This window comes from Antechinus flavipes, chromosome 1 (genome assembly GCF_016432865.1).
Source record: "Antechinus flavipes isolate AdamAnt ecotype Samford, QLD, Australia chromosome 1, AdamAnt_v2, whole genome shotgun sequence".
NCBI lineage: Eukaryota > Metazoa > Chordata > Mammalia > Dasyuromorphia > Dasyuridae > Antechinus > Antechinus flavipes.
This window is the reverse complement of record NC_067398.1, coordinates 41,228,464-41,251,594: the sequence shown is the minus strand read 5'-3', so window position 1 is coordinate 41,251,594 and position 23,131 is coordinate 41,228,464.

Sequence of the window (23,131 nt, the reverse complement as noted above, 5' to 3'; positions counted from 1 at the left end):
TCAGCCAGCAGTCAGTGGGCAATAGGAAAGTGGGTTTCTCCAGGAAAGAAGGTTTCCATGTAGCCAAAGATAGGATAAAATGCAGAGAGGAGAAAGGTTAGCATTGCTGATGGTAAAAAAAAAAAAAAAAAAAAAGGCCACTACCACATTTTTTCCTATACAGAAAAGAATAAAAGGAAGTTCAAAAAGAAGCATAGATAAGCTAGACAGTTTTTAAAGTAACATATAGAATTAATTATATAGTTTTTAAAAATCAAGCAGTAGAAATGGATTTATAGCTCAATATGCAGCCCCTTTTTATGTTATATTGTGTATGTGGAAATGCTTTTTTAAGTTCAAGATATTAGGAAAACTTTTTTAAAAGTTATTAGCTAGGGATTTTAATAGGTGCAAGTAAGAAGGGAGTACATTCATGGCATGGAAGGTTTCCTTTGCAAAGGCAGAGGGATAAGAGATAATATGATAGGTTAACAGATAGAAAGCAATAAGATCAGTTTAGTTGGATCAAAGTATATGAAAGGAAGAAACATATAATTTGGCTGGAAAGGCATGTTGTCACCAGGTGTTAAAGGACTCTAAGTGACTCTAGATTTTGTATGTGATCCTAGAGGGAATGAGGGCAATTACATCACCAGATCACTGCTTTGGGGATAACAATTTGACAGCTGCATGAATGATGAATAGGGAAGGTGAAGGATTTGATATAGGGAAATCAATTAAGAAGCAATTCCACGATATTCCAGATTTAAGGTAATGAGCACCAGGACTAGGGCCAGGGTAGTGACTATACAACTTAACAGAATGGGACAACTAGTTGTTGATCATTCTAGTTTGACTCTTGGTGACCCATTTGAGCTTTCTTGGCAAAAATACTAGAGTGGTTTGCCATTTCCTTCTCTAGCTTATTTTATAAGTGAAAAATTGAGGCAAAATAGGGAAAAATTAGGTTCACACAGCAGTGTCAGAGGCCAGATTCGGATGCAGGAGAAAGAGTCTTCCTGACTCCAAGTCTGGCATTCTATGTATGCACTGTGGCACTTACCTTCCCCAGGGAATGAAGTCAGGGACCCCTAGACCTTTAGGGAAAGTGGAGCAAGATGTGACATTATGGATTTATGGGTGAGAAAAAGGTACATGTTGAGGATGATAGTCAACATCCTGAGACTAGAAGGATACTGCTGCCCTCCACAGAAATAAGGAAGTTCAACAGTTCATAATAATATGTGGATTGATAAATCACTCCTTCACTTTAGTCTAAACCAGCTTAACAAATTTTCTGTTAGGTATATTTACATTTTAAGGGAAGAAAATTAAGAAATCAATACCTTAGCACAAAATGATTTTAATAATAAGATTTCAGACTTTGACAAAGGATCTATGACCTTTCCAGTCTTTCATATAAGAATCCATTCCTTGTGGGATAAGTCTCAAAGACCCAGTCCATTCCAACTTTAACTTTGACCTAGGAGATGAGAGAATCACTCATTTTTATTAATTCCCTCATCTCAGAGGAAAGAATGAAACTGTATCATTCAACCTAAGGGGGGAATATGGGGATGGAAATGCTAGCCACAGAACAGCAAATAATTGATGTCTACTCAGGGACTTGTCAGAAGTCACAATCTGCCCATACACAATATATATTATGACCTTAGGGCTAGAATCTAGCAGGAAGCCAGGAGGGATGAGGATATCTTAATTATATCAACGGCTCTGTGATCCCTCATTCCCCTACAACCTGCTGGGAGCAGGAACAATTCCAACTGTACTCCAGGGGTATGCCAGATTGTGCTTGATACATTTAAATTAGATAATGAGGTCTTTTTAGGGAAGCATTGTTTTACTTTTTTCATTCCCATACCTATCACAATTCCTTAAAAGTAGACCCAATAGGTGGCTAATAAACACTTATTGAAATGATTTTTATTTTATCCAATATTGCAGAGTAAAGTACTATGGACCATAAAACAACATATAGATTTATAGATGTAGATCTGAATGGTCATTAGAGGTTATCTTGTTTAATTCTTTCATTTTATAGATGAAAAAACTGAAGTACCGAAAATTAAATGACTTGGCCAAAATCATATAGGTAACAAATGATGGAGCCAAAATTCTAACTTTAGTCTTCAGTTTCTAGTCTATCCTTTTTTTCTTGTTTCTGATTGAACCAAAATATTTCAATACTTTCAAACTTCAGATATTCCCTTGGGAAGAGACCAGCTTTACAAAAAGTGGTGGACTGGTTTGAATGACTTTCAGCCAACATTTTGGAATGTTTTACCGACAAAGCCATCCTTTTGGAGTTCTTGGGTGACTGAAAGCCCAGTGCTTTTTTTTGTTTTGTTCAAACCAGCCTGGAATAGATGATAGGAATCCTATTAAATGGCTTTCCTGAGTTCATTAAAGAGCTGCATTTAAATCCAAGCCATACTCCTTTCAAATTTTGTGACCTTAGGTTTCACTTCTCTGGGTCTCAGTTTCTTCATTTATAAAGTGAAGAGGTAGACTTAAAATATCTCACAAATCCTCTTCCACTTTCAATCCTATGGTTCCTTATTTTAAAAAAATACCTCTCATTTTGTTGGAATTATCCAAGAATGGGTTGGTTTTACATTTTTCTACTATCCAAAAATTAAACAGAAATTAATTCAAATCTTTTTTGAATATTTTTTTAAATAGTCACATTTTAAACTTTTTTTTCCTGACCCTGTAGATGCTGAAGAGAATTGAAACTGTTGAGGAGTTCACATCCATGTTTTTGAACATTAGTGGTAAATATCCATCATTGTAGAGACTGAACTAAATTTCTCTTGGCTTTCAAGGCCAATCTTGGAAATTGTTGCTTTATTACCATACCTTTTATATAATTTCCCTTACTTGTCACTTGTTACTTTGCTCACTATAGCCAAGGGGAGAAGGAAAGCAAATGGAAAAAGAGAAAATTCCTAATTACATGAGTTCCACTTAATTGGATTCTAGCTCATCTATCATTAGAAAACAAGAAATCATTTTAAAATATTCAGATATTTACAGGGCATCGTGTGGGATCACAGAATTTCAGAATTGGAAGAGATTTTAGGGTACATGTAGTCCAGGAGTGAGAAACAACTGATCCATTGGCCAAATAACACCAGTGAAATTGTTTGGTAAGGCACCTGAGTCAATGATGGATAGATACAACAACCTCCCACTGCTTGATTTCTATAAGATGATAATTTTGACTGGCCTATGAATGATATTAGCCCTTAGAGTAAAAAAAAAAAGATTCCTTACCCCTAATATACTCCAATTCACCCTTGCCAAAGGATCCTCTCTAGAGCCTACATAACAAGTCTAGCAACCGATGTCTAGCGACTGAAGATATCTAGTAACTAAAAACCACTACTAGATGCTACATTCAACATTTGGACAGCTACCATTTTTAAAAATATTTTTAAGAACATCTTTCTTTCCACCCAATCTAAACTTGCCTTTTTGTATCTTCCACCCATTGTTTGTAGTTCTGACCTCTGGGATGGAGCAGGAAACATCTAATCTCTCTTCCACATGACAGCCCTTCAAGAGGGATTAGATTTGTTGTGTTGACCCCAGAGGACACAGGGGTTGGAAATCGCACTCACACAAAAAAGAGAGATTTCAGTTAGCTGTAAGAGAAAAACAGGAACAAAAAAAACCAAAATTCCCTAACAATTAGCATCATACCAAAGCTGACTCCGCTGCCTCAGGAGAGACTGGGTTCCCCATCACTAGTTATCTTCCAGCAAAGATTGTGTGGATGACCACATGTGGAGGATGCTGCACAGGATGCAATCAATGGTCTCTTATGTGTCTGAGATTCTGTGATTCCAAGAAGGACCTAAGTCAACAGGAGGATGTATTAATCTGTCACACCCATATTCTGTGTGTGTGTGTGTGTGTGTGTGTGTGTACATGCTTTATTTACAAAGTCATCTTCATTAGCACTCTATTGTCACTTCGTGGAGACAACCACAGTCTGGGAGCTTAAACAGTTCTGAACAGTGCAGTTTAGCCATCACCGGCTTATCGATTTCTGAACTGACATGGAATCATGTGAGGCTATTCAGGGATTTTCTTTTTTCTTCTCCAGAGACTTTCTGCAGTCAAGCAGTAGGCCTGTGTCACATAGAACAGATGACTGAAAGCTTAACATCACTGCAGCTTGAGAAATTCTCATGTCCCAATCTGCGAGCCCATCTACTCTGAATTCCCTCTGAGTGTTCCATCACTACCACAGACACATAATATAAGAGGATGACAAAAAAATAATGTATCAGGAAAGAATCCAAACTGTGTTGTTCTTTTGCCATGTTCTATATGCTTGGATTCAAAACTTTTCCTTTTCCTATAGGGTATGATTCATCAGTCAGAAATAGATAGAAGTGGAAAGACAAAATAAATAGTGTTTTAGGCTTGGAATCAGGAAGACATAGGTTAAATTCTAATTTGTTGTGACTCTATTTGACCTCTAAGGGCTTCATATTATTCCTTATAACATCTGCCATTGGTAAAAATGAGTATTCATTCTAGGAGTGCTCAGAAAATCATTAATCCTTCCCAGTTGTATTTGCTTAATAAATCAATAATAAAAATAATTTTACTAGAGCCTCAGGTGATAGGTTGTGAGACTGTCTAATAAATGGAACTGTATAATTATAAGGAACTTAGAGGATACTGTGTTAGTGAAATTCCCTGATATGAAGCCCAGTATGAATCTGCCCATATAAACCTTTGTTCTATAACAAATAATGGAGAGGTACCATGGGACAGTAGATAGAAGACCAGACTCACAATGAGAAAAATAAGTGTCCAAGTGTTGTCTGGGAAATGAACTAGTTGTATAACTTGCCCAAAGCATCTCTTTATGGATACAAGTTGTATGTGAGCTTCTGATCTACAAGGTGAGTTTCCATTACAGAAATTCTGTATGTCAATTAAATAATAGATCTATAAATCATATCCCTCTAAACCTACATTTCCCTCATTAGCTTCCTTTTTTGGCTGCCATATCACTTTGCCTCAAGGTATCCCATCTAATAAGTTCTACAGTCAGGATTCAAAAAAAAAAGTTTTTTAGACTCCATTATGTTTTCCATGATAACAAGATCCTTCTCTTATTAAAAACTTGGTTTTGAAGGTAACTAAATGCCCTGTAGTCAGGAGGACCTGAGTTCAAATTGGGTCTCAAACACATTTCCTAGCTTCATGACATTGCTCAAGCCACTTAACCCCAATTGCCTGAAAGAAAAAAAAGAGAGAGAGAGAGAATTGAAAAAAAAAACAACCTTGATTTTGATTTTATATGTTTACCAACTGCTTAGGGGAAAATCTACTCATGAGAGAGAATTCTATGTGCATAAAAATGGGTTGGAGGAAACCTTGATAGGCTAGAGAATTTAACTGAAACAAGTAAGATCTAATTCAACAGAGAGCAATGTAAAATCTTATCTCGAACTCAAAAGTAAAAACTCACAAGCACAAAGTGAGTGAATCATGAACTAGGCTGCAATTTTTCTGAGAAAGATTGGGAAGTTTCAGTGGTCTACATCCTCATTATGAATCAGCAGGATGATGTGACAGCCAAAGAAAGCTAAACTGATCTTAGGCTCATTGGAGAACAAAATTTCTAGGAATAGAAATCTGAAAGTTCTATTCTCTTCTGCCCTTTTCAAGCAGAGTAATGTGTTCTGTTCTGGGCACCATAATTTAAGAACAATGATGATCTAGAGATTGTTTAGAAAAAAAGACAATCATAATGGTAAAAGGCCTGGAGTCCATGGCACATGAAAATCTGTTGAAGGAGCTGTGGATGTTACCCCAGAGAAGAGGAGTTTGATGTGGAATAATGATAGGCGACAGAAAGTAGGAGTCACTATAGGTATTGATGATGGTGATTTGAACCCTTGCCACGTAGAAGAAGGATTTAATTTGTTCTATTTGACGTGGAGGACAAATCCAGTAATAATTGGTGAACACTGCTAAATAGGAAATTTAGATTTGATGCTAAGAACGGCTTCCTGACTATCAGAGTCATCCAAAAGTGACCAAGGCTGTTTCAAAAGGGTCGGGCTCCCCCCATTGGACACCTTCAATCAGAGGCAGGATGGTCACTTGTCAAATGTGTCATAAAGGGAATTCCTTTTTGGGATAAAGATTGTATTAGCAGCCACTCATATCCCTTAGCTCTGAAATCCTGTAAACGTTTGATTTACTTAAAAGAGAGTCTTTTTTAGGGTTAACTTCAAAAAAATCTTGCCACAGGAAGCAAGGAAAAGGGGTCAAAAGGAAATGGGGAGTAGTTCCTCATTACCCTTTAATAATATATACTAAGAATAGCACCACCCTGGGAGTCAAACTAGGGCACTTTTCCTCTCTCAAATCTACTGATTTGTTTCTGAGATTCCAGGGGGCTTTACATCAAAAGCAAGTGAAAGTTTCTGAAATTTGAGACAATTAGGTTCAAAGATTTAGAGCTAAAAAGCACATTAAAGAGCATTGATTCCGACCCCCTAATTCTAAAGATGAGAAAACTAGGACCCAGACAGGAAATGACTTACCTAAAATTATGCAGGTAGTTATGCAGAATGGGGATTTGAACTCAGATCCTCTGACTTTCTGATCCAGAGCTCTTCCTACTATACTGCTATACCCCTGCACCTTGGCTGCTGTAATTGAAGACAGAAAATAGTGCACTGAGTACTGAAACAGTGGTGGGGAAGAAGAGGGAGGAAATCTTCATGTAACAAATGCCATTTTCTGTCTGTGAGCCAACCTTTGCTTGTGAAGAGGTCTCTCTTGCTTGAAGACTAAAGGATATTGCACTGCAGAGGAGAATCTCACCACATTGATGGATGGCTGTACTCCAGTGCTAATATTTAAACAAATTGGATTTCTATGTATTGGGAAATTGGGGGTTTGACCTTTTTTCTGTCTCCTTTGGAAAAAGTCTGGATGGAAGGTTCTTTTTACTATCTTTATATAAATAAATTCCCTAAAGCTATCATCTCAGCTGAACTGTGATGAAAAATATGGCACAAAACTCTCTTAAAGGTGTTTCATAAAAGCATGGAGAGAGAAATAATGTGGTTCATCCCTTTATTCAATCAGCTACTTAGATTCTAAAGCTAAATGTTCACGCATTTGAGGTTGCTGTATATTGGGGTGAGATGGGGAGGAATATGGGAAAGGGGATGTTTGGATTTTAACATAAGCTAATATTGAAAAGATCTATGATTTCAGAATCCTATTTTCTGTTCAAGAACTTCTTCCACTGATTTAAGCTGACTGACTCAACCAATCCTCAGGAATTAACTGAACACATAGAGGTTAAATGACTTGGCAATGTCATACTGCTAGTGTGTGTCATTGGCTTATGGATTTAGTGCTGAAAGGAATTCAGTCATTAATCTAGCCCAGTTTTACAGATGAGGAAGCTGTGACCTAAAAAGATAAAATCTATTGCCAGTAAGTGGCAGATCGAAGAGTCAGATTCAGGTCCTTTGCCAGTAAAACTTTCTTCTCCTATGGTTCTTTCTCCTATGCTATGCTGCCTTCCATAATAATAAATCACACAAAATTTTATGATGTACAAAATTATTTAAATACATTATCTCATTTAATTACTGCAATAATCCTGTGAAATAGGTACTTTGGTTATACCCATTTTACAGATGAGTAAATTGAGGCTAGAAGAGGTCAAGTGATTTGCAAAAGACCATATAACTAGTAACTGTCTGATATAGGATTTGACTCTAAGTAATCTTGGCTCATGACCAGGATTCAGTACATTGTACAAGATGAGATTTGAAAGTAAATCATTCTGAGGGAATCCAAGTACTCTATCTCCTATATCAGAGGTTTAGAGATTGGACCATTTATTTCTTTGGTATACAGAATTCCCAGAGAAAGAAACCTCTTTTACCACTGCAGTTGTATTTGTAAAATTCATAATCTTAGATAATTAGTTTCCTAGAGCATTGAAGGTTAAATAAGCTATTTGGGGTTAGAGAATATGTATATGTAAGTAAGGATTTGAACCCAGGCCTTCTTATATTCTAATTGTATAAGCATTTAAAAAAAAAAAACACATTATTTCTGAAATGTCAGATTTAAGGACTTTATTTATTATAGAAGCTGTAAAAATCATTATAAATGTACAGCTGGCTCCACAGTGAAGTCTATCCACTACACTATCCTACCTCTCTTTCTCTATACAATAATGCCTCTATAGAATGGCCAAATATCATGGACTCTGAGGCTTCAGCTGAATTTAGTTTGTCTACTATGTCAGGGTGCTAGCCTGTAAATTCATGGGCTCTTACCTCCTCTCCACTTGCTCCTTCTCCTTCCCTTTCTTGAATGAGTCTTCCTTGCAGGAAAATGACTAGGGTTTGATGAACTTCGAGAAGAAATGAGAAATGCCCTCTATATCGCCTTTTCGGGATGATTCAATTATGTACCACAGCATAGTTTATCAAACATTTGAAAAACTATACAATCAAGTGAGAGGTTTATTATTCTGCAAACACTAATGGTATGTATATGCTTGTTTCAAATTGTTGTTTTATGCATAGGCTGTGCAATACCAGCTGCTGGATTTTATGAGCTGCTCCTTTTAGCTTTGACCCAGGTACTTCAATCAGAGATTCATTCTTCTATAAACTCCAATTACATTCAGGCTGTCAAGTTTCATTGGCCAAACCTCAGAAAGTGTATGGAAGACTATGAATAATTGCCGGGTTCAGATTTCTTTCTGACTTAGAAGTGCCGCCCACATGACCAGATAAGTTCAATGGGCTTATCTCTCTGGTCAAAGCTTTGAGCAAGCTATTATTTTTTGTTCAAATAATATCAACGGATTGAACAATTACTAATTAAAAGTAGGGACCATTTCACTTTTTTTTTTTTTGATGAGTGCTTCTTTTTGATTGCCAATGTCAAAATAGAAAGTGTTTGGGGTTTGAAAATAAGGGCACACAATCACATAATTTTGCATTTTAGTGGAACAAAGTAATAGATCAAATATTTATTCAGGAATTATTATAATTATTACTTCTTATAATTACTATTATAACGTAGTTAGTATTGTATAAGTGTAGTCTTCTCCTAACACCTATTATTACACTTTCATTTGGTCTTTTGGTTTCAAACTCTAAAATTTGTCATTGGAAATGATCATAGAGATAAGTGATTCCAAAATTCTTATTTTATTGAATAGGCTACTGTCAAGAGAAATGAAGTGCCATGTCCAAAGTCACATACCTGGTAAATAATAAAGTTAAGACTAGAATCCTTGAAGAACATAGTTACTACAGAGCAAACAGCAAAGTCTGCAATGTATCTAGAGATAGTAAGTAGGAAAAGCAATGAGCTGTCCAAATGTTAAAGTTCCTGGAAGATGTTTGTGAGAGTTTTTCTTTGCCAAGTTTGAACACGACTCTACTGGAGAATCCATCTGTCTGGGAACTTTGGAAACTGTTTGTAGAGGTCAACCGCCATCTTTCCTAGGATTATCTGTCAAGCTAAGGCTTTAGAATTCATTAAAGAAGTTGAAAGAACTCAAAGAATATTAATTAGCAACCTACAAGAATTGACAGGCTAAAAAGGGAAAAGGACCCAACATGTGCAAAAATATTTGTAGCAACCCTTTTTGTATTGGCAAGGAGCTGGAAACTGAGTGGATGCCCATCAGTCAGAATAAGTTATGGTATATGAATGTTATGGAATATTATTGTTCTATAAGAAACGATAAGTGGGATGATTTCAAAAAGGCCTGAAGAAACTTACATGAACTGACACTAATCGAATTGAATAGAACTAAAAGAATATTGTATATAGCAATAACAAGATTATACAAAGATCAGTTGTGATGGATATGACTCTTTTCAACAGCAAGGTGATTCAGGGCAGTTCCAATAGACTTGTGATGGAAAGACTCATCTGTACCCAGAGAAGACTGTGGGGATTGAGTGTTGATCACAACGTAGTATCTTCACTTTTTTGTTGTTGTTTGCTTGTTTTTTGTTTTCTTTCTTATTTTTTTCCTTTTTGATCTGATTTTTCTTGTACAGCATGATAATTGTGGAAATATGTATAACAGAATCACACATGTTTAACATATATCACTTGCCATCTAAGGGTGAGATGGGGGTAAAGGAAGGAGAAAAATATTTGGAACACTAAGTTTCACAAGGATGAAAGTTGAAATTTATCCATGCATGTGTTTTGAAAATAAAAAGTTTTATGGGAAAAAAAATTGACAGGCTCAGAAATATCAGAAGCCTTTGAAATTAAGAAATCAAAAACTGTCCAAAAACCAAGCAGGAGATCTCAAGAATAAACAAATAACAGGAGAAACTGAAGGGGTTATGGGACAAGAATAGAGATGAAGGAACTTAACAGAAAGTTTTTAAACTATCTCACTATTAGTATTTTTTGTTTGGTTTGGTTTTTTACAATTTTTTCAGCTTTTACACAAAATATTCAGATTAGAAGAAGGTACATCTTCTTTACTAGGGTGGATGTGAAGGTGATAGATGAAGCTACATAAATGGAACATGACTTCAGATGTGTGACATGGAGGAGATTGGTGTAGATATGCATGTATACATTCATGCAGGGATACTAGAGACACACAAATAAACATATCTTGTTTGATAGTGAATATTCTAGGGTTTCAAGGGTTTGGGGGGGGTTTATCTGTGTTTTTGTTTTTTGTTGTTTTGCTGGTGTGTGATGTCATTAATCTCAAGGGACCCTGAAGAATGAAGAATAAAGTACTATACTTGGTAAAGAAATAAGAGAGACACAAATATTCTAACTTCAAGGAATGTTTCAGTCTGTTCTAGTCATACAGAGACTAAGAAACTTTCACAAAAGTGTAATATTGGTCAGTAATCTTAAAAACAATAGATTGTAATTATAGACCAATTTTACCCACATGAGCCCCAAAATAAAAAACCCAGCAATGGGCAGAAGTAATAACAGATTAATAATGTCAGGGGCCATCGAGGCAATATCCATGAAGGATAAAGTCAATACAAGATATGGTTAAGACTGGAGATATCCAAGGAATCAAGGATGCATAAGTGAAGTTATAAAATTAAGGTATTATTATCTTCAGTCAGGACAGGAGGATGAAGAAGATCAAATCCCCTGGGAGACTCTATTCTGGACCTAGTGTACCCAGATTATGTTAGGGGGGACATATGGATCTTTGGTTTTTCACAGGACTGAGGTAAATATGGACCAAGGATTTTCTGTGGAAAAATAAGTTATGTCTCATCTCTGATGTCATAGGAAGAAAAGATGCCAGGTATTGATTAGTGAGGTCTACTTAAGGATAGTACAGAAATAAAGATTTCTGGAAAGTTAAAGCTTAGATTAACTTCACAAAGGGTAGGGCAAGTATGTGGGAATGCAAGAAGAGGAATACTTAGAATCCAGCAATCCTATAGCTTATGTACTTTAAAAATGTCAAAAAAAAAAAAGATATTAATAAAATAAAACAAGTGGTTTTTTTTTGTTTTTTTTTTTGTTTTGTTTTGTTTTGTTTTTTTTTACTGTCACAAGGAATTTTGAGTTTGGTTGGGGATTTAGGACTAAGGAAACTATCTTAGGAAATGGACAAAATCACCATGAATTTTAAAAAGTATTGTAATAAATAGAGTGAATTTAGAATCAAGAAGGCCTTGATCCTGTGTGATCCTGGGCAAGTCCCTTCACTTTTGTGACACTCAATTCCTCATTAATAGAACGAGAGGTTTGAGTCACAGGGCCTCTATTTATGTCCCACTCCCATCCCAGCTCTAAATGATCTATGATCCTACAAAAATAAGTCACACTCTAGGAGGGACTGAGAGGACACTTTTCTTAGCATATAAATGCACAATTAAAAAGAGGCAAGATTCTAGTATAGAGCAGCTGGAAGGTTTTCTTCTTTAACTATAAACATAAATCTTTAAAAATTAAAGGGATCATAAATGTAAAATTAACATTGACTTGGTTTGTCTTTCATTAAAAAATGATTTGAAGGCTGAAATTTCATGATGAAATTTTTGGGTACTCTGTTGTAATTATAACATATAATTCCTTAATTGAACATGCTAATTGTGAGTAATTTCATCCTTTAACTATATAGCACAGAAGTATAATTATGTACTAAAGTGGTTTTATGAAACTTTTGTGAAAATGAAGTTTGACTGAGGAAGAACTGTTTGGTACAAATAGCAATGACACCACCTGGGGATCTACAATGTCAGAGCTAACAACATATGGCCATTAGAACTTGGCTTCCATTCTTGGCTTTTCTGACATTCAAGTTATGTAGGACCCCTTCTGGAATCAAAAGGGCATCATACACAGAATTACCAGAACAAAGTCTATTTTTTCCCAAATAATAAGTTCAAGATTGCCCTATATGAGCATGCAGGGGTCCTCAACTACACCCGCGGACCAGATGCAGCAGCTGAGGACGTTTATCCCCCTCACCCAGGGCTATGAAGTTTCTTTATTTAAAGGCATACAAAACAAAGTTTTTGTTTTTACTATAGTCCGGCCCTCCAACAGTCTGAGGGACAGTGAACTGGCCCCCTATTTAAAAAGTTTGAGGACCCCTGAATTGTAGAGGGAGAGAATTTTTTTTTAATTTAAGAAACAAGCATTTCTATAACATGGTAGAATAAGAAGAAAAAAAAAGATGATTGTATATGAAAGTGTAAATCTATTATGTACTACTTGTTTTTCTTTTTAAATATATAATAAAGTTATCATGTAACTTTATCTTTTTTCTTTTGTGTCCTTTTTTTTTTATTCCCTCCCCTACTACTCTAGAGATGACTACCATTAAACACAAATATTTTCTACAAAATCAGACTAGAAAATGATAGACTGTCCAAGGTATCTCATTTTCTCCTCCCTTTTGTCTGTAACATGTTCTCCTTTTTGCCCTCTCCTATATCCCTTCAACCGTCCAAAGTTTCTATTTCTTGCCTCTGTACTTTCCTATCTCTCATCCTCTTCCTCAGCCCACAAGAACAGAATCAAAAAACAGCGAATTTTTGAGTTGGAAAGTGAGAATGCATCTCCATACCTACCCACACCTAGAAAGAAAGAGGAAAAAGGGGGTTCCCAAGGCACTGGAAGATTATAGGGTGGGCTTTTCCTTCCTGTAGAGCCTGTCCTCACAAATCTTGTGTCAAGGTCTTCTGAAGGTAGGGAGCACTACTACCTCCCATACCTGCCCATCCCATCCCCATCATGCACTGCTGTGCTCTTCCCCATCCCTGAAAAGTCAGATTGGACTCTCTGCCATGATATTCATATCTTCTCACACAGTCTCCGCCACTACTTGAACTTCCTTCCATTCTGGCTGGGTATAACTAAGAAAGGATATTGTTTAAAAATTTCAACAGAATATCAGGTATTAGTAAGGAAGCGAGGGCATGGCCAGTGTATGGAGCAGAGGTAGCTGCCACATTTCAGTATTAAGGGTTCTTGGTCTTTAGGAAAACAACTTTCCTCTTTACTTCCCTCTCTATCTAGATACCCCTATCCTTCCAAACACTCAAGTCTGTAACCTCAGTCATCCTTAGCTCTTCACCAAACTTCATCCCTTACTCATCAATGTAGAATCAATTGTGAAGACTTGATTCTATCTCTAAGATTCTTTTCACCTCAGTCTCCTTCTCTCCACTGAAATAGCCATCACCCTCCCTTACATCTAACTAGGATTATTGAAATGGCCTCCTAATTGGTCTTCTTGATCAAGTATCTTTCCTTTGTAATCCATGCATTAACTGCTAAGTGATACTCCTTTTTTAAGCTTTGTTTCCAACCTTAAAAAAGCACCAAATAAACATCTCATATACAAATGGATGCATATGTAATAAAAGCAATATATAACTTCAAGTGATGCTTCTTGATCTTTGCATTGTCTCCTATGTGTTTTAAAAATACTTCAATGATTACCTTTTCTACCAAAATGTTTTTCCTAAAGGAAAATTCCATGTCACTTTCTTGCTCAAGAAACTTCAGTGGCTCCATCTTTGCTCTAGGATCAGATACAAATTCCCTTAGGAAAAAAATTCCATTTTTAAAGCCTTTCACAGCATGTAGCTTACCTCTGCAGGATTTTGGTATGTTACTTGTCTTCAGTCACTTGATGTTCTGGCTAAATTAGCTGACCTGATGTTCCCATCAAAAGATATTCCATTATTTTGTTCCATTACTTGAAAATAAAATTTTAAGATATAAGTCACCCCATTCCATATTTCTAGGATTGTGCTTAGACTGTGCCCTATACCTGGAACGAACTCCTTCCTCAGTCCCAATCCTTATTTTCCTTCCAAGATCAACTCAAATGCTATTTCCCAAAAGAGGCCTGCATCCTGACTAGTACTTCCCCCAAAAGAAAATCAAGTGATGTTCTACCTATTTGCCATGTGTTGTATTTACTTTTTTGGTTTTTCTCCTACACCAATAAAACATAAGTTCTTTGGGGACTGGAATGTTTCATTCTTGTTTTTACATTGCCAAGTCTTTATGTAAAAAGCCTCCTATAAAGTATTGTTTAATAAATGTTTATTGAATGAATGAATGAGTAATCAATGAATCAATGAGTAAATTATCAAATTAAGCCATCTTCCTTTAGTTGCTTTGATATCTCAGCAAGAAGCCACTGAGAAAGCAAAATCTTCCCTCACTCCAATAACTATGATTTTCCTCTCTCCCCAGAAGAGACATCTATCAGGCTGATCTTTATTTTACTAATTAACCAAGCCAAAGTTCAAGACTAGCAAAATGCTTGAGCAGAATCACATTACAGTAATTGATATGAAGGGCGGTACTATGTCATGTCAAGTGGTGGAGCCAGGGCCAGCTTGACATATAGTAATTGTTCTCAACGATCATTACTGGGCTATACTGTATAATCCTCTCATCAAATTGTGCATTTAAAATGTTATCTATGAGGAAAAATAAGTTTAAATATGATCCAGATTGATTTCCCCATTTAATATTAAGAGCATAATTGGATCTATGTACTAGCAGCTAGGAATTAAGTTGCAGCAGGTTGACATGACAGCACAATTGATAGGAAGGCAGCAGAATGTGGACGTTGGGGTAGCAGTGTGTCAAGATATCCTTTCTTATCTTTGCATCTGATGAGGGAAATGAACAACCATAGTTGACAGTTCTCATGCCAGCTGATGTGATAGCCAGGGTCTTCTCATTTACTTTAAAAAGTCACGAGCAGCATCACTGTTTCTTAAAGATGTTTAACTTATTTTTCATCCAAACCATTAACCATCTGTTGGACTGGAATTTAAGAAGTAGGGGAGTTCAAGTGCTTGTTTTCTGTATTGAAAAATGATAACAGATTCTTTATTTCTATAGGAATAACACATTATTGAATGCTCTGATGGATTTATGATCTCATGAGAATGTCAACGCCTGCTGATCCTGTGAAACTCATGTCTGTGTATGGGTAATGTTGAGCAATGAAAGAGCACCATGTTTGGGGTTCAAGGACATGGGTTCAAATCTCACCTCAGTCAGTTACTGCATGATTTGCCTTAAGCAATTTACTTTCCCTCTTTTGGATCTAGGTTCCTTAAGCACAATATGATGGGATAGAACTAGGCCCTGAAGACTCCTATGATCCTATGATGAGTCTTCCCAGAAGTCTGCCACAGGATTCCATCCAGTGTGCTGGAGGACTTCCTTGCTTTGGCTGGAGATCACTAGGATAGTAATGTATAATACCGACCAACTAACTGCCTGCTGCTTATATTTTATACTTTAAAAAAATTCTTAATAACAATCAAATAGAATGCAAATTCCATATTCATTGTAGGATTTTTTAAAAGGATTATGTATGTAACTATGGGTCTCTGTTTTATGCATCTTGCATTTCCTTTTAAGCATATCATGAATTCAGAATATAGATTTTAAATTCTCTATCTCCTTTCCTTCCCTCCTTTTCTTCTTTCCATCTTTCTTTCCTTTCGTCCTTTCCTTTTCCCTCTCTCCCTACCTCAATTCCTTCTTTTATTCCTCCCTTCTTCCCTTTTTTCCTCTTTTCCTTTATTCTTCTCTTCCTTCTTTACCCTTTTCTTTCCTTCCTTCCTTTCTTTTTTCCTTCCTTCTTCCCTTCCTTCCTCCCTTCTTGCCTTCCTTCCTCCATTTGTGCCTTCATTTCTTCCTTTTTCTTTCCTTCCTTTCTTCTTTTTTTATTTTCTTCTTTCCACCTCTTTGCCTCTCTCCCCTCTGTTTTTCCCTCAAAAAAATAGGCTGGGGAAGCTATTATGGCAAACGTATGTGATCAAACTCAACAAATGCTCATATTGGCCCTGTCTGAAAATATACAACTCATTCTCTACCTCAAGCCTCCTTGTGAATAGCATGTTTCATCATCAGTCCCCTCCATGGTTGGCCATTGTATTGATTAGAGTCCTTAAGTTTCTAAAAAGTATTTCTTTATTATGTTTTTATCGTTTAAATTATTCTCTTAGCTTCTCTCATTTCACTCTGGGATCAATCCATATAAATATTCCCAGTTTTCTTTGAAATTTGTTGGGGCAGGGATAGCGAGGTGATGCAGTGGATAGAGTACCAGCCCTTAAATCAGGAGGACCTGAGTTCATATCTGGCCTTGGTCATTTAACCCTTCCTGTCTGTGTGACCCTGGGGCAAATCAATTGACTGAGCCCTTCAGCAAAAAAAAAAAGAAAGAAAGAAAGAAAAAGGAAAAGAAATAAAAAAAAAAACTTATTGGGACAATTCCATGAACAATAGATAGAGCCAATAGAGAAAACTTAACTTCAAATCTTGCCTTAAGCATTTACTGACTTTGTGACCATGGGCATGTCAGAGTCTGTTTATTTTAGTTCCCTTACCTATAAAATGAGAATAACAATTACTCCCCATGATTACTGTAAGGATAAAATGAGATATTTATAATAAGGAACCTAGCATATAATAGGTGCTTAATAAATGCTTGTTTGCTTCCTTGTGCCCTTTTCATAAATTTTTATGATGCTTTAAATTTCCCTTCATTCATATATTTAATTAGTTTAATGATTTCTCAAAAGTACAACCCCTATTTTCAAATTCAAATGCCACAAAAAGAGGTCTTATAATTAGTTTATATATGTGGATTCTTTTTTTATTTCTTTGATCTCTTTGATATGATTAATGGCATCACCAGGTCAAAGGCTAAACATGGTTTTGTGACTTTAGGGGAATAGCTATGGATTGATTTCCATAATGATGAGACCAATTAAGAGTTCCAGTAATAGTTCATGACCAATGTCCCTTCAGCAACATCTCTTGCTATTCCCATATAAAGAGGCTAACTTCTTTTTCAATCATACATTTACTTGGCAACAACCTTTGTTCCAGTTGTGATAATACAGAACTTTTCTGGACCTGAATCTCCTCATGAAAACCAAAATCTAATTCAACAAAATTTGTTAAGCATCTACATGAAACCAGCACACTTAGTCTTGGAGATATAAAGGGAGATTAAGTCCCTGCCCTTAAGGAGATAACATTTTACATTACATTTACAGTAGTCACTGTTGGTTTATGGAGGTTAATTTTCAGGTGAAAGAAAATCACTGCAGCTAGTCAGGAAATTTTTTATATCAACTAAACATGACTAACAATAAATTGGTGGTTTTTTGCAGGAAATAACAAAAAATAGCTAGTTTTTTTAAAAATTTTATTTTATTTAATAATAACTTTATATTGACAGAATCCATGCCAGGGTGATTTTTTACAACATTATCCCTTGCACTCGCTTCTGTTTCGAAAAAATAGCTAGTTTTATACAGACCTTTGAAATTTGTTAAACATTGTACATTGTTAACTCATTTGATTTTCATAAAAATTCTATGAAATAGGATCTATTATCCCCATTTTACAGATAAAGAAACTGAGACAGAGGGTTAAGTGACTTGCTCAGGCTCACGTAGTGAGTGTCTAAGAAAAGATTTAAACTCTGTTCTTCCTGACTCCAGGTCCAGCGCACTTATGTGTTATGATACCATTGTAATAGAAACAAACATTTTTAGATGAAAATTAAAGACAAAATAAGAAAAAAAAGTTAAAAGGAAAAAAAAAGAAAACTAAAGACAAAAACATAAAACCTTCAGAGAGGTGGTGTTTCTGGTATATTGCAAAAGTTCTTTTTGTATGTAGTAATCCCTTTTTCTGAATATAAGCTAACACTTAGAAGAAGCATAGCCTAAGTTAAAAATTCTATGGAACAGAATGTTATCTTTTTTGTGAATAGTACAGGCAATCTCTCAAGCTCAATGCCTTTAAAATTCAGTGTTTCAAATATTCATAGCACATAGCTAATTTACAGGCAGCAAAAGGGGTAAAATTCTCCCCAGAGACATCTTTGTTATGCTATTCTGCCAATACCTTACAGTTTGGGACCTTCACCGTTGGCCCTAATCTCTCTTATTAGTACTTGCAAGGAATTGTTCTCATTTTTACCATCAGTAAAAAATCATCCCGAAAATCGTTATGTAGCTTCCTTACTGCAAGGATTATTGTCCTTGCTGATGTAGCTACCCACCCTCTGCCAAGGAACATTACCACATTTTGCTGATTTAAATACCCTAAACTCTAGACCACATCATGATGTACTTTTCCAGCCTTAAATGGCCTGGTCATCAGATAAGAGGTTTATATTTTCTTTATAAGGGTTTTAGGAAGAAAAGATAGCCAGATGGAAGAAAGGAGGAATGATTGAATCAACATCCCATAACTAAAACTCATATTACTTCATATATTATTCATTGGGTTGGGGGAAGGGAGAAAAGATGGCAGCTCAAGGGATTAGTTTATTGGGGAAATGGGAGCCAGATGATAAGATAATATTTGAGACATTTTGCTTCTGCCAAGATTTTAAGAAACAATGGAAAGGTTTCTCTCGTACTCCGGCTTTTAACTACTTTGGAGGATGTGGAAAAGTGGGGTATGAGCAATGTAAGGAAAGGAATGTTCTAGTAGTAGGATATCTCAAGGTCATAGGAGGAATCTTGGAGGCAATCTAGTTCAACTCCATCAATTTTTGTATTTGAGAGAATTGAGACCCAATACAGGCTCTTGACCCTTAACACTTAAGTACATTGGATCTGCAGTTAGGAAGAACTTTCTTAGACACTAGCTATGTGACCCTGAACAAATCACTTAATCTTTGCCTCAGTTTCTTTATCTGTAAAATATGGGCAATAGCACCTATCACAAGAGTTTTGTATGAAAGTCAAAGATTATATCAGTCATAAGTAATAAAGCCAAATTTGAAAGCAGAGGTCCAAAATGCAGATATATTAAATGGACAAATGCTGGTAGTCTTATAATGAGTTTCACTGGAGAGATTTAATATTGGAGACCTTCTTTGAGCAAATATGATTCTTTTCAGAAATGGGTGTCCCTCCAATATGGGGGAAGGTTTGGGTCCCTTGTATATGTTTGGATAGAGGCAAGAAAGGTAGAGAAGTGGGATGATAGGAGAGTGCTATTATCCAAAGTAATTTAGGATGAAAAGTCAAGAGATTAGGGAAAGAAAAGCAAAAAAAAGTGGTAGAACACTTCAGATATGAGGGACAAACTGTATATTCTGTACATGAAAGCAGGAAGTGGGAAGCAATGGGCAGAGAAGAGACAGAAAATAGAGCTGGAAAAGAGAACTGAGAAAAAAAGGAGACAGAGATAAAGAGAGAGACAGAGAAAGAAATAGAGCCGAAGATGGGGGAGAAAAGAGTAATTTAAGGAAATTCAATAATTTGGTATAGGACAGACCGAGTAGGAAAGTACAGAGAGCCTCTGGGAGAAGGCTGGAATCAAATTAGTATAAGCAAAGATAATCACTGAGACCAAATACTTAATTAAATGGAGGTGGGATGAGAGGGAGAGGTTTTAATACAAAAGTTAAATGGAGAAAACACAAACAGTAATTATAACTTCAAATGTGAATGGATTAAACTCCCCATTAAAACAAAGGAGAATGAAAGAATTGATGATTTGCCCTATATAAGAAATTGATTAAAAAAATAAAGGTACAGATAGTGAAAATTAGGTATTAGAACCAAATTCACTATGTATTAGGCAATTAAAAAATCAATAGGAATCTTAATTGGGATAGAATGCAAATTTATAATGTCAAGAGGGATTAAATAGAAGAACCACATTAGCTTAAAGACATTCCAGAAAATGAAATAACATTGTAATTATTATTACATTTTCATCAAGAGGCAGAATCTAAATTTACAGAAAGAAAAGCTATCAAGATTGCAAAAAAGCATAGCTAATAACAATTTTAGCAGACTTTGCTTTTTTTCCCCAGAATTTGTGTTTGACAGAAAGATAAATATAGTTTAAACACACACATATTTACACATGAACCATAGAACTAGAAAAAGAAACAATAGGAAAAAATGTTGTTGCATTCTGAATGGCAACACTAGGGAATATGTCTACCATTAAGTATTTTACCGTACCTTTACAAAAACTGATCATAATCAAAAGCATGAAAAATAAAAATACAGGGAACTGAAGAGAAAGTTCAAACTTGAATGGACAGTAGCAAGAGATTTGACAATGTTTGGGTGAAATCACAAATCATAAAAATATGTAATAATTATGTAAATGACTCATGAGAAAAGGAGTCCTGGCTCTAGCCCAAATCCTACAACCATCATCTAAGGAAACAACTACAATGGAAAATAGGTTAGATGTCCCCAATAACTTCCCACCATCTGACACACACAGGGAAGGCAAGTCAGCCTAGCAGAAGCAAGACACCTTAAGAGAAAGACAGGAGGCAGCATGTTTCAGGTAAGTTAAACCACTACCACCATTTTACCTCTATTTCCCCTCAAATCCCCCAGACTCAAAAATCTTGAAAACTGTAATGCATATGTAACCATCCATCATTTTGGAAAGGAATCTCTATGGATATGCAACTTATCATTTGCTTCTGTAGATGTTTTATAGTCATAACTACCAAAGACCCACATAAGAAAATCCTTGTTTCCAATGTTTTTGGCATTATCAAATAGTTCATTCTTAGAAACTGACATGATTTTATTAGTGAAATGACATCAAGAATAATTTCATCTGTTTTGGTATTGAACTCAAAAAACTATGGCACTCTTTCTTATGACTAGTAGTTGAAACCTTCCACGTATGTTATCTCTACCAATAGAATATGAGCTTCTTGAAAACAGAAATTGTCTTATTTCTACTTCTATCCCCAGCACTTAGCATAGTTTTTTAAACACAGTATACCCTTAATAAATGTTTGTTTTATTCATTTTTTAATGTAAAAGAGAACCATAATAATTAATTAGCATAACAAAATTGGGGAGTTATTTGAGAGAAAAGAAAAAAATTTCTGAAAACACTTAGCAAAACAGAAAAATAGAAGTTTAATGAGTGATTTAAAGACTGCCAACATATTAAGAATAATGAGGATAAATAAAAAGACATATTGGATTTGGCAATTAAGAAATCATTGGTAACTTTGAAGAGAGCAGTTCCAATTGAGTGATACATCAGAAACTAGGCTACGTAGTTAAGAGAAAAACAAGCAGAGGAAATGGTTGTAAATGGCCTTTTTATGGAATTGAGCTAATACAGAAAGGAATTATACAAACCACAGCTAGTGGGAATGGATGGATCAAATGGGGATGTTTTTTGAGGACAGTGGGGCATGTAGGAAGGCAATCAGGAACAAGGAGATGTTTAAGATATTAGAAAATGGAGATGATAGAAGCAACAATTTACTGTAGAAGACAGGATGGAATGGAATCATGTGTGTATAGAGGGCTTTGCCTTGGCAAAGAGAAGGGCCACTTCTTCATGAAGGATGAGGGGACTGAAGGTGGTGGCAGAGCACCTGAGTGATATAAGATAAGGAGGAAGGGAGAAAATAGAGCTCGGTGAGTGATCCCATTTTTAGTGAAATTTTGAATTTTCAGCTTCTCAGTTGAGAAAAGGAGGAGGCTTGAGTGATTAAAAGAGTTTAGAAGTGGGAGTGGGGAGTGACATCTTAAATTATGAAGGAAGCATAATAGAATAATTTTACTGTAGTACGAATCCAGTAAGGATTCCCTAGCTTTACCCCTAAATAACCCAAATCTGTATTGTTCTCTTCTTTTGTGTCTCCTCCCCTTATTTTCTTGCCAAACATTCCCTGCTAAGCCTCAGCTTTGGATCACTCCCACCATCTGCTGCCTTCACTCCTACTGCTGAATTAAGCTAGAGAAAATCATAAAACTCTGCTAACTGGATCCTCTACAAAATGTTGTTGCATAACCTCAACTGAGTCCTCACTGTGGCAAGCTTATCCTTTTACATCTCCCTAAATGAGTCATTATCCTACTCACCAAAGTGGCTTTTCCAAAAATTTCCAAAATTTCAACAATCCCTTACCCTCTCAATAGAGAACTTCAAATCATATATTATTGGAAAAAACTGAGAGTGGAGAGTCAATGGAATGGTTCCTGTAATTTTGAAGAAGTACTTCTTACTCATTTCATCTCACTTCATCTTCTACTCCCTTCCACTTCCCTCCCCTCCCCTCAAATTGTTGCTATTATAAGTATGTATAATTATATATATACAATGTTATAAATGACATTATTTACTCCTATCTCACATGTAAAGGTGGCCCCCTCTTCTTCCACAAGGTATACTTTCTACATTTGCCCCTCAGCACTCCCACTCTCACTGTTCTTCAATCTCTTCCTGTCTACTGGCTGTTTCTCCACTAACTATAAATAGGTCCGTATCTTCCCCATCCTCAAAAATCCCACACTTGATCCATCCATTCATCCCTGTTAGATGATAATCTTTTATCTCGCTTCCCATTTGTCCTAAAATTTTAAATTGAGTGCCTTCCACTGTCTTTCCTTTCATTCTCTTTTTAACAGTCTAGTCTGACTTCTGATCTCATCATTCAATGAAAGTGGTCTTTCCAAATTTACCAATGTTCTCTTAATTACCAAACTTAATGGCCTTTACAATTTTCAATCTTTATCCTTCAAACTCTCTCCACAACCTCTGATAGTTAATCACCCTCTTCTGGATTCTT